This window comes from Mya arenaria, chromosome 8, assembly GCF_026914265.1.
Source record: "Mya arenaria isolate MELC-2E11 chromosome 8, ASM2691426v1".
NCBI classification, from domain to species: domain Eukaryota; kingdom Metazoa; phylum Mollusca; class Bivalvia; order Myida; family Myidae; genus Mya; species Mya arenaria.
In genome coordinates, this window is record NC_069129.1 from 43,880,798 (window position 1) to 43,893,486 (window position 12,689).

At 33.9% G+C, this 12,689-nt stretch overlaps 1 long non-coding RNA gene across 1 annotated transcript; it reads left to right on the forward strand.

Moving 5' to 3' along the window:
• The first annotated feature begins 11,645 nt into the window (after positions 1-11,645).
• On the forward strand, positions 11,646-12,461 carry LOC128244819 (uncharacterized). The gene is made up of 3 exons (XR_008262994.1): positions 11,646-11,737; positions 12,070-12,134; positions 12,441-12,461. It is a non-coding gene; the product is annotated as an uncharacterized LOC128244819 (long non-coding RNA).
• The last annotated feature ends 228 nt before the right edge of the window (positions 12,462-12,689 follow it).

Here is a 12,689-nt window from a genome sequence, read left to right on the forward strand (position 1 = left end):
TATCTTTTCTCTTTCCACTTTTCCAACTTATTACCAAAGCGTCTCAAAATCTCAGAGACTAATGCAAAAGTAACAGAAACCTATGCTAAATTAACCTGTTTTCAAAGACGAAGTAGTCATATTTGTTATCAAAGATAATACGTTTAAAAATTTGTTTTTATTTATTTCTTAGTATAATACATATGACTTTACAATTAAACAGGTGTATAAACCTTTCATAATAAAATTATATTAGCAAAAGACGAAGACAGAGAACTAGAAACTCCAAATTCAGAATGTTAAAAAAAGTTTAATTCACAATTTTAACTCAAGCATATGATTAAAATGCCTAACCCCTTATTATCTCGGTTGTTGTCTTAATTGTCATTTCACGAAATATCAAGCATAAAAATAAGAGTAGTGTTTCTGGTATTCATTATGAACAAAACTCTACTGTTTGTGTATTTATGTGCAAAAACAGGTTGTTCACATAATTTTTACCGTTCTACCTCTGCTTTAGGCGGTACTCAGGCGCGGATCCAGGATTTGACGTTAGAGGGGCTATAAATTAGGGGCGAAATTTTGACAGATGCCCCTCCCTCAGAACTAAAATGTATTTGGTTTCAAGTATTGGCAGGGAGGTGGGTTGGGGGTACTCCCCTATGAAAACTCGAACAATTTGTCGTCCGAAATAGTGCTTGTTGGGCGTATTTTATTACTCTTTTTATTCGGCGCACCTCCTCCTGCGGATCCGTTAGTGATACTATTTTTCGACAAAAAAATAAAATGAAAATTACATAGTATACTGAAATGAGAATAAATCGTTTTGGGGCACAAAATGGGGTTAATGCTTACAGTTAATTGCCATCAATATATTCTGACCTGACGGAATCTTTTTGCGTAATTTTGTAAAACCAACTAAAAGTTAAAAAAGTTTTTATACACATTTTAACCTTCAATGTCATTCGAACTGATCATTTATAAGGCAACCATCGTGAATAGTTCTATTAATCTAGTATCTTACTCGCCAACTGTAATCTGAAACAGAAATAAGATAGATGGTGTAGAAGGAAAGTTTTTGCAGAAAGCAAAATAAAAATAAACTAAAAACAACACAGTTTATATAATTTATACTGTTAACTTATTGACATAAAAATGTATGTTTTTATATATGTATGTCATATTTGTGTTTGTCTTGTAGTAATTTGGATATATCGTACATGTACGACCATTTGTCTATCTATTGTAGTTCATTTACTACCCTTAACCATTTAGAAGTAACTTTTCACAAAAAATAATGTATACCATATAGTTGAAAGAAATCACTTCAGTTTTGAATAGAAAAAAACACTTACAGATACAACTATCTGTTTTCGCTGTTTTCTCTAGGCTTCAAGGCTTGCCTGTGTAGATTCCATGGTATCAAGTGTACAATTTAGGGGGCGAATACTCATTCTAGCTACGCCATTTTTAAACGCAGTGATAATAAGAAAACACCGTCGTACCAGTTAGTTTGCTTAGTGCTCTGTGGTAGCTAAAAACCCTCGTTGTCTTGGATCAAATACTCTTATATTGCAAATTGTTAGGAATTATCTAACCATGTAAAGATCATTTTGGTATTTAATTATATTTCGTTGTAATTAATGAAAATGCCAGATGTTATAATCTTGCTTTAAATGCTTAACTCTTAAATTTACCACACACGCTTCAAAATCTAAGAGACAGCAACTTGCTTGTTATTCTTTAACATGATATCTTGGATATTCCTGTAATAACCAATCATCGAAAGCATGCGAAAGGTTGTCCTCTGTGTGCAATAGTAAGCGATCAATTAGCTGCTTACCATGGCATCCCGAGTTCTCAGCTAAAGCGTTTGTAAGTTTAGTTGGAGATCACCAAGCCGGACAATTGGGGTTTTATCCGGGTATTACGGTTTAACCGACACTGGAAGATCATACTGACGCATTATTTTATGCACACAAACGTGTTAAATAATATGTTTCAAAATTGTTTTAAAATTAATAAATATAAACAACGAATAACGTGAAATGTTCACATTACCTCCGATGTTACCGCGACGGTAACTCCAAAACTTGCCGTTGCTCCGCTGTAGAATAAAGTATTTCATTAGTTAACCGCACCTCAGAAACAATAAGGCTCGCAAACCAAAGCCAGAAGCCGCCACGCGTGTAATGACTAGCACAATGGGACACAAAACAGATACGTCCAACGTTAACTTATTTAAAGTATTTAGTTAATTCATTTCAAAACATGTATATGTACAAACAGTAATATAATATAGTTGGTTAAGGAAATAGTGCTACGGAATGGACCTAGGCCCGACGCCCCTCCATCCGTGAGAATAGAATTAAGTCGCCTTACATCCCCGGCAGAATTTAATGCCTTGCCCACGAGGATATTCATTATTGTATTTTCCAGCAAGAACAAAAGGAATGATCAGAACAATGCTTTTGTTTTTGAATATGTTGTCTTATGTTCACGAGACAGTCACCGGAGATCAGGAGCACATTCATTTCATTTGAATGAACTCCAGGTTTGGTGTCATGTACCCTGTAAAGAATTAAGTGATAATCAACCTAAAATTATCTGTTGTTTCTTCACATTTATCAAAGAGGTAACTCCTACAAACGAGCATACAATAACTATGAATTGTTTTACTGTAGTTTAATAATCGAAAGGCCGAAAGAGATGAAAGTTGAACAACTCCGCAATTGAAGAAAAGTGATGGGTGATTGAGAACGTAAGTGATAAACAGTTTTTCCGGATTTCCGTTTGCTAAATGTACATCTAAATCATGTACGACAGACGAAAAAATATAATTTTTTTAATTGCTCGGTTGTTTTGTTGCCGCCAAAGAAGTTGTCTAAATGGACAAGCTGACACAAAGGTAATACTACTTTTACAGACAATTCATGACAAGATATGAACTATATTTTCAAATGTCGCACAGTTAATAGATGAACCGAACGGTAGGGTTTTGTCAAAATAGTACGAGAAACCCTAAACTGTATATATTATGTAAAACGTTATTACTACTATTTAAAGAGATCAAATCCCCACTGCATGCAACATACTAGAGAAAACCGTTCCAGCTAAAATGAGTATTGTTTCAATCCGTGAGATTGTCACGGCACGTGAGGGCGATTATGGAATCACTGCCCGACAAAAACGAGCACGTGCATCCCTTACACAATCACGAACATAAAAATGGCTGACTTATAGGCAAAATTGAAAATAGTCGCAGGGGGGAAATTGGAGGGGGGAGTTGCACATCACTTGGGAACTGAAAGCTCCCAGGACAGACCACAAATCAGTGTGTCAGAAATCTTTACGACTAGCGGCATAACACGTTATACTGTAACACTTCTGTAATATCAAGTATATCTGCTGTGCCGCAGATGGTTAACTCGCACCGAACATACCAAAAACAAAAAACACACCAATCAAACTTATTTTCTTAGGCATCGACAGTACGTCTAAAATCGTCCTAACCGTACATAGAAATGACATATAAGTTTGTTTTTTTTGTTGTTTTTTTCTTTCCCTAAAAAGGATATTAGATAGTGTTTGATTATTAACTATTACAGTGAACATTGAAAACAGTTTGTGTCTGTTCAATCCACAAACCATAACAACGTCAACAAAGCAATTTTTCGAACAAGCACATACCTAGACTGGAATTCAATAAAAATATTTTTTTCAGCCTTATTTGTTTATTTGCATTCTTATTATCACTTGATTCAGAGAGGATCATTCGAAATATTCCAGATATCTACAATGTCAATTATTCCTTTTACAGCGAAGCACTCCAACTATGTTGAAGATATGGAACAATGCTATTCAAAAGCGCTTATGTTCGATACTTTAGTTTACTTGTTATACTAAGAACCCTCTGTCTTCAAACCTCCAATGGATAACGGTGATTTCATTCAATGTTTTCTGCGAACGCGGAACCAAATGTCTTTGAACTTCAAATTCATTTCATGCAGTCTATTCAGAATTACAATTGGTCCAGTCAATGTACTCGGATTACCCAGGACCCTCTGTCTTTTAACCTGCAATTCATTATAGTTGGTTCATTGCATGGCCTACTCAGACTCATCTGTCTACAAACATGGAATGCATAACAGTTGGTTTATGTTTCCAATTTAATGTGCATGACAAACTCAGACTCCTATGTCTACAAACATTTACTACAGTTTATCGGCGTACTCAAAACCCTCTTTATTTACAACTGCGTGGTACTATATTTCTTCTATAAAATGCACATAGCTCTGTCTGAATGTTAACATCGCAGTATCGTCGTCTGGTAAAGCTTTGTCAGGCCTGCATGTGAAGTACATATGGGGCAAAATCATTTACTACCATTCCTTAAGATATATTTTATTGCAAGATAATACGTTTCATTTTAGTATTGATCGCATTTTTTCCGTTTATGCCGTTTAAACGCAATACTGCACGCGAGCAAAATCCATGAAGCGCGCTAGCGCTATTGTTCATTTGCTCGCATACCCTATTGCGTTTAACAGTACAAACGCAAGAAAAAAAATGTAATCAATACTGGAATTTACATTTTTGAAGAAAAAAAAATCATTGTCATCAAACCTTAGCAGTTTTTTTCTGAAATTGAGTATTTAACTTTAAAAAAGTGTAATAGATAACATAAATTTGAATAAAAGAATAGCTGATTTTGTAACGTCGTATAATATCGGTTAAATGATGTCGCGCTTTTATGCTCCTTCTAAAAAAAACATAGAATAGATAGTAATCGAATAAGGCTTAAAGAAATTTTGCCATTGCCTTTGTTTATTGTTCCAAGGAATGATTATACACATGTACTTTTAAAGTATTTAGAAATACAAATAAAAATTTCTTCACTGTTCTTTGTTACTGAGTCTGTTATTTGATTTGTCCCTGTATTTTGATTTGCAATATTTGAAATGGACATTTGTGTTCTAATTATCAAACTTAACTTGAACTTCAAAGTACATACTTATTATTCATTTTTTACTTAATATAATTATTTATAGATTACTTCATCTAACTGCCTATATTATATAACTTACTATCTATACTGTTGTGTTTAAACTTCAAATATTTTGCAAATATATTTGATATAAATCAATACTTACGGTAAAATAATCACAATGGAAAGGTGAATTTTACAATATATTCAATAATTAATGCACATTCTCTCAATTTACGTTTTAACTTAATTTAGCAAAGCAATTAACAATGGCTATAATTTATGAAACATTTTTTGTAACAATACGCAAATGTTATTTGTCAGCTTAAACCCGGAAGAAGAAAAATCGTTATCGTAGAAGTCGCTTTAATCTAAAGGATAAACGCTTTTAATGGACTTGCTGAGGCAAAGTGTCGATTTTAACAATGCGCCATTAGAAAGGTGTTGTGAAGGATATCTTTCGAAAATAAATCCATTTCAGGTAAGAAACGATATTTTCTCTGCAGTTTGTAATCTGATTCTATTCATTTAACAACATGGAAACAATGTCTTAATTGTAAATCATATATATAGAATAAGGAGAGTTATGTATCAAAGGAAATGTCATTAACAGATATCCAATTCCATTAACATGTAAAATCGAAAGAGCACCATTTGCGTTGTACATAATAAAAATGTCAAAATTAATCTTCTTTGTTACCTAAAATGTATCTTGCACGAAAGATGATCTGGAAGCACACAATACTCCAAAAAGTGTAAAAAGCCTGAGGTTGACTGAAACTAATTTAAAGACAGTAATCATGAATGTAATAATTCCATTGCCACTTCGTACAATATAAGCTGTGGCTATTTTCAGGAATCATAGAAGATATTCAATAGTATCAATGATATATACTCAGTCAAACAAGAAACGATACCTAGAAACTTTGACACTTTATTTCTCCCCTCTATGACACTTTTCCGATATTTTTTTTAATTTATTGTTTAACAACTTTTGAAATAAAATTTCAAAACTTTAGTAGTAAACTATTAATACAGGCAGATTATTTGCTGCTGTAACACAATCATGCGAAAACACAATTCACAAGTAATTAGTATCTGGTATGTCCACCATGTGCGTCTTTATCTGCAATACAGCGACATTGCATTGAGCGAATCAGGGTCTTAATCGTCTCCGTGGTATCGCCGCCCACTTTTCGTGCACAAAACGATTGGAAACAGGTCAGGTGAGAATGCAGGCCATGGAAGAACTTGGATATTTTTCTTTTGAAGATAGGTAGTTGAAACTCGATCGGTGTGGCACTTATTTCGATATTGCTGTCCTGTAAGTCTACCTTGCAATTCCACTAAATCGGTTGAATCGGATATTCCACCCCATATCATAACGTTAGGTCCCCCAAATCGATATCTCTGACGTACACATGCGTCGTCTATAGCAACGTATGCGTCCATCAGCGTGATCCAAGCAATACCGTGATTCGTCGCTAAATAACACGGTTTTCCACTGTTGTTGAGTCCAACGGTGTTGTTGGTGTACCCAATCCCGACTTTTACGTCCATGTTCGGCTGTAAGGCACGGGCCGTTATGTGGGCGTCCAGCCCTAAGTCCATGTTCGGTAAGCCTATTTCTTACCGTTTGAGCACATATCTTGGCATTGGTACGTCTTGGTATGTGTTATAGCTGCGGTGGTAATTGCCGGCAAAGGTCTGTTACGTAGATGCGACGTCCACATATAGCGGTCTTGCGCAGGGGTGATCTTTGGCGATCATTCCCTGTGCCAAGTGTTCGATAACGACCGGCAAGACGAGATAATGTCACACGCGACACACTAAAACGTTCAGCGACGTCACTATGACGTGCACCTGACTGTAGAATAACTTTAGCCCTATGACGTTCATCAGTAGACGAACGTGGCATACTTGTTACGAAAGAAACCAAACAATTAATGTTTTTTTCTTCAACTGAACTTCAACCCGTACACACATCTTTTAAGACTATTTACTTTTTATATAAAAATAATTGAAATATTAATGTGGTATGGTTTCTTATTTGGGTAAGTATATAAAGCGTGTCGACTCACCATAGTCACTAACAGTCGTTAACCCCATTTTCTAGGGATTAAACTATAATCATTATATTTTATTGTACAAGGTAACAACTCTAAATATACAGGTTTGCTATCTTGAAATATACGTCAAAAACTAAAATAGTAATTACACACATCTACATAATTCAAGCATACTCTTATTATTAAAGAGCGACAGTGACAACAATGAGTTTAGGTAGACAAGTAACGTATTTCAGCTTCTGAAGCGAAAACGAGAATATTCCAACCGATAGGTTATACACGTGCACATATGCTGGTCATAATGTACATGTGGTTTTATCGCGTATTCAACAATCTGCACAAAGCACATGTCAACTAAGATTTTAAAGACAATTAGTACATGTAAAATATAATTTGAAAGACTATAAAACATTTATAGGCTTAAACGCTTCCGATGAACCGTTTTAAAAGACTATTGAAATATGCGACCATAACGATATAAAACTATGAGAACGTGTCTCATCAATTGTAAACCTTTTTGTTCGATAGGTGTATTGTCCTGTTATGCCCATGATATCCTTAGTGCAAACTGTAAGATGTGACTTCTATACGGTAATAACTCATTTTTACTACCAATACAATTTTCCATTGAATGACAAAAACAACATGTCTTTAATTTCATGCTTTTAAAAAAAGATAATTAATTTCTGCAGTTTTAACCAAAGTTTCATATCATACATGACAAGGGAGGCGATTAAATCTTCGGCTTTTTATACCCCTGAGAAGGTATTATCAAATGACATTTAAAAGTACGAGTGCAGTTCAACTCAACTTAAGATTGTCACATTAATTATTAAAAAGCTGCTGCCTATCCATGATCAAAAAAATAAACATAAATATAAGGTATGTCAATTGAAATATAAGATACCTTAGTATATGTTTGATGATCCGACGTACTTGCACAACATAATTTTTGTAAAAGATTCGACACACACAAGACAAATAATTAAGGTTATACTCGAGCGCTGCATTGCGAGTGTATGCTTTCGACCACAAGGGACTGTTTTGTACCATGGCGTCAAGGATAACTAATTAATAAATTAATTAATACATTTACATACGAAGTACTGAGTCTAACAGATGCAATAGTCATCCGCTCGCAAAAGATAGAACAAATTCGTTATTTTTCAAAGAACTCAAATAACGCATAATTATTTATTACTTTTAAGACTCTCTATTTAACAGAGGCCCACAAACGGGCAAAATTCCACAGGTGGACAAGTTTTTTGTCTATTTATTGGAAAAATCCACATACTAGCAATTTACAAAATCCGGCAATTACAAATGACCGTTGGGCAGACTATTTTAAAAAAAGACTTTTTGAATCGTATTATTTTCCAAAATGTTTTATTTAATTTTAACAGTTATATACATAGAGAATACTAGGTTAGTGCCGTGGATGGAGAAGTTTATCTGGCAAGGCGGAGGAATTTATCGGGTGAGCTTTCTCCATCCACGGCACTAACCTAGTGTTCTATTTATCTTGTTACTTTGTTTAATTAAACACTATAAATAATCTTAGAATCATTAAGTATCTTTAAAAGTAAGGGAGCAACTTTTTTTCCCTGTTGACGTCATCACACTCGGTATCCATGTTTAAATCACCCCCAAAATAGTTCTCAAAACCGTTCATTTTTTTTTCAATACGTCTATATTCAAAGTAATTGCATTTTAATACGTCAATATCAATTCAAAACATAAGAAGTTGATGTAACAAATATTCCGCAAGTCACAGAGTACAATACACAGGTCATGATTCAAGATCACGAGTGTTTACAAACACTTGCCATATGTTAAATGGATTTAATTTATGTTGATAGTGTTGGATGTTCAGAACTGCACCGGCAAAGAGATCATTCATTTCTATTGTAAGTGAAATTTTGTCATTCACCACAGAAATGGAATCAACTGTCGACGTAACAAGTATCGTTGAATGCTGTTCCACAGTTTCCAGCATTTGCGGGTGGGGTAAGATTTTCACGTCACATGTAGATTTTCAGGTTGATTGATTTGCCAGTGTCATTATTATGCAGAGTAATGTGAGTTTATGGGCGAGTGATTGTTGAGTTCGCTTTGTGGCGGTCTATAAATACGATACTGAAACACTATTTGTTCTTTTCCTCTGATATTGCAGAATATAAAACAGAAGTTCGTTTTCGCGGTTACATGACCATCAGACTGTAGAAAAATATCACGTGGTCTACTATCCTAATAAACTAAAATTTACACGGTACCTTGTTTTTGGACCGATTTGTATGGAAGTGACAGGATAAACACACTTATCTATCCATCAAGGCTGCTGTGTTCCAAACAGTCACAATATTGATCAAAAGTAATTTTTTTCCATTTTTGTTATATGTTTTCATCTAAACTGTATTTTTCTGTTAACTGATGTTTATTTTACGATGAGCTAATATGTTTATAATTTTATCTCTGATAATGTGATAAAAATTAAAATATAGACATTATGATATGTTCCTGTCACTTTTTGTTGCCCTTAAAGTTAAAGAGTTGTCGTAATGGAAGTCAAATAACTGTTTAAATTCAAGTTCAAAATGCTTTAAAATTTGGAGAAATGTACCACAGTATACCAAGATAATAACTATAATGATGGTTGAAGGTCTTATAAAAAAGATATTACTTACGGCTGGTACCTGAAACAGGATAACACAATGAATACCAAATCCTTTTGAAATATAATAATATATGTATCATTTTATAAATTTGAAACAATTAACGTGATTAAACTCAATGAAAAGCAATAACGTACATATTAAAGTAATGCGAACCGCTACATAACAATATCAAACAATACGATAAAAAAACATAAATAGGCAGCTCTTAAGATTGAAAGTAAAAATTGATTTGTTTAATTTTAGAATAAATACAAAACAACTGCTTACAAAACATCAGTTTCCGGTTTCGGTACTTTGTAATGGATTCGGATCAAATACTGCCACTTTATGGAAAATTATCTGAAACTAGCGCAAATATTGCAATTTATGGAAACCTATGAACATGTTTTAATTTTATGTCATTTCTTAGGTATCTGCCTCCATTATGCGACTGCTATGGTTTTGTTTACTCTGTACTTCGGCGTTACTTGTTGAAGGTAAGACTGGATTCTATAAATATAAATGTCTGATGTCTGTCGATTTCACTTTCCATAATAGATTTAAAAACCACACTGGAAATCCATGTCATTCAATTGTTGTTTTCGTTCCCATATCAAACCTTTTTATCATACTTGTTAGAATGCGATAACAATATTTAAATGAAATGATCGTCAAAATATGAAATCAAAAATTTAATTACTTTTGAAGAAAATATATGTAAATGAATGGTTACCAAATCTACCACTAGGCCAGGAGTTGGATTGTACTGAGCCTTGTAGCTGCTGTAAGTTAAATGGATCGTCCGTTTGTGCATTCCACCCAGCAATAGGAGCAGACTTTTGCTTCGATGGGTGTGTTGATACCATATACGGACATAAATGTAAAGACAGATGCAGTGGGAATTGTCTCAAATGCGAACAGGAACATGGCACCCCATGCTACGCTTGCAAAAACACCTATTTCAATACAAGTACTCATTGTAGTCAGAAGTGCTCAAATGGTTGTAATGACTCGCTTTGCGATGATGATGGAACATGTTTAAATGGATGTAAGAAAGGCTTTATGGGCCACACATGTGAAACACCGTGTTATGTGAATTGTATTGCCTGTGAACAAATTACAGGGGTTTGTAAAGAATGTATCAATAATAGTATGTATGGAACGTATTGCAATAATACATGCATCGCAAATTGTATTTATAATGAATGCAATAAGGACACTAGAGTTTGTATCCACGGATTCACCGAATGCACTGGTAACACTGTTTATCGTTAAATTCATTATTTAAATTATATATTATATGAGAACTAGTACGAACAGTGGAAGACAAAATAAAGTAAAGAAAAATATTCGTATGCTAAAGCTAAAATGCAGTTTCTGTTTATATTTTGTATTTACTCACCAATGCAAATATATGCTCATAACATAAAAACACACTTATATATCAGTACATTCTATTTTTTATCCGTATGCCATTAATGTCGATCACAGTATGTTTTGCCTGCTGAAATATTCTCTGTAATATCCATGGCTTAGTTACAAGATACGTAACTGGCCCGTCCTCAAATGGGTGCACTGATTGTGTATGTGTTTAAATACATCCCTGGCTTTTACCGAGAAGATTTCAGCATTACGTGCGCACAAGTTGTTTCAGTCAAATATTGGTACGCACACGCATATAGGGAACGTCGACGGTAACGTAAACAATATGTTTTACTTGTAGTGTTCAAAGTTTGCATTGATTACTAAAGGGACTAGATTATCAGTCAAAACGGTATGTATCTGGTGTAACGATTAACAAACAATAAACCATATGAAGTAGAAAACAACATAGAATAAATGCTTTGTCTCCATGTCCATATGACACCCATAACCAAAGTAATACGTCGCCTAAGGTGATTTTGGGATTCATGTTATTTTAACCTTACAGAAAATGGAAATCAACAAAAAGATAGAGTAAGCGTTGGCCTTACCATTGGTGCGGCTTTTATAGGATTTGTGGCTGGAATAATCGTTTGTTTGATTGGCTTATGTATTTTGAAACGACTGTAAGTGTATCTTAGTAAAATTGGATTAAATGCAAAATCGAAGGAATTAAAGTCTAACATTATTTTAAAAGAGATAATAAAATAAAAGAAAACGATGATTTTTCCTTGCAAGCAAAACATGACTCGAATGTGCACCACTCTATACATCATTTTACTATGAATGTATTGAGTATAAATCATCTACCCCTCAATATTTCAAATAATAATTGAGTAAAAATATCACAATGGACATTTAGAATCAAACATATACCTCGATTTCGATTTGTGATTTTATAGATTTAGAAATTGTTGAATCACATTATTGTATGTTCAATTTATTTTTTGTTATTTAGATTTGTGAAAAATGAAAATGAAATGGTCGCCCCGGGTTTGTTTCCAACAAGAAACATCACTGAAGGTATATGTTTATATTAAAGTTTGCAATGCAACTAAATATCATTATATTTCTTATGAATTTGTGGTCGTACCCACGTCTGATCTACATTGTATGCTGTGAAAGAAAGCGGTCCTAAGCAATTGATGAATATTGAATAGGAGTAAAACCTTTCAAACCCACCCTGCTGGTTGTGTCCTTAAGTAGCACACACATCAGACCAAATATATGATTGTTTTGTTTTATACAATCACAACGCACGATATTCTTATAACGCAAAATTCATTCCAATATGTGTATTAAATGCAATTTACAAAGTGTTACTTTCAGGTGTTACTAATGCAGCTGTACAAGAACAGACGGCGTACGAATTATTTGAAACTTCCACGTCACAACGAGATCGGAACGCCCGAATACATGAGCAATTCTAAGACACAGCTTGTAGATTGGCGTAAAGTTAAAAGTAAAACTAACTAAATGGTATGTACAGTTTAAAACAACAACGACAATGTCATATACAGTTTGAATGTACTTTTGAACTTTCACTTTCGTCTTATAGCTCTCTATTTGTAATAAGCA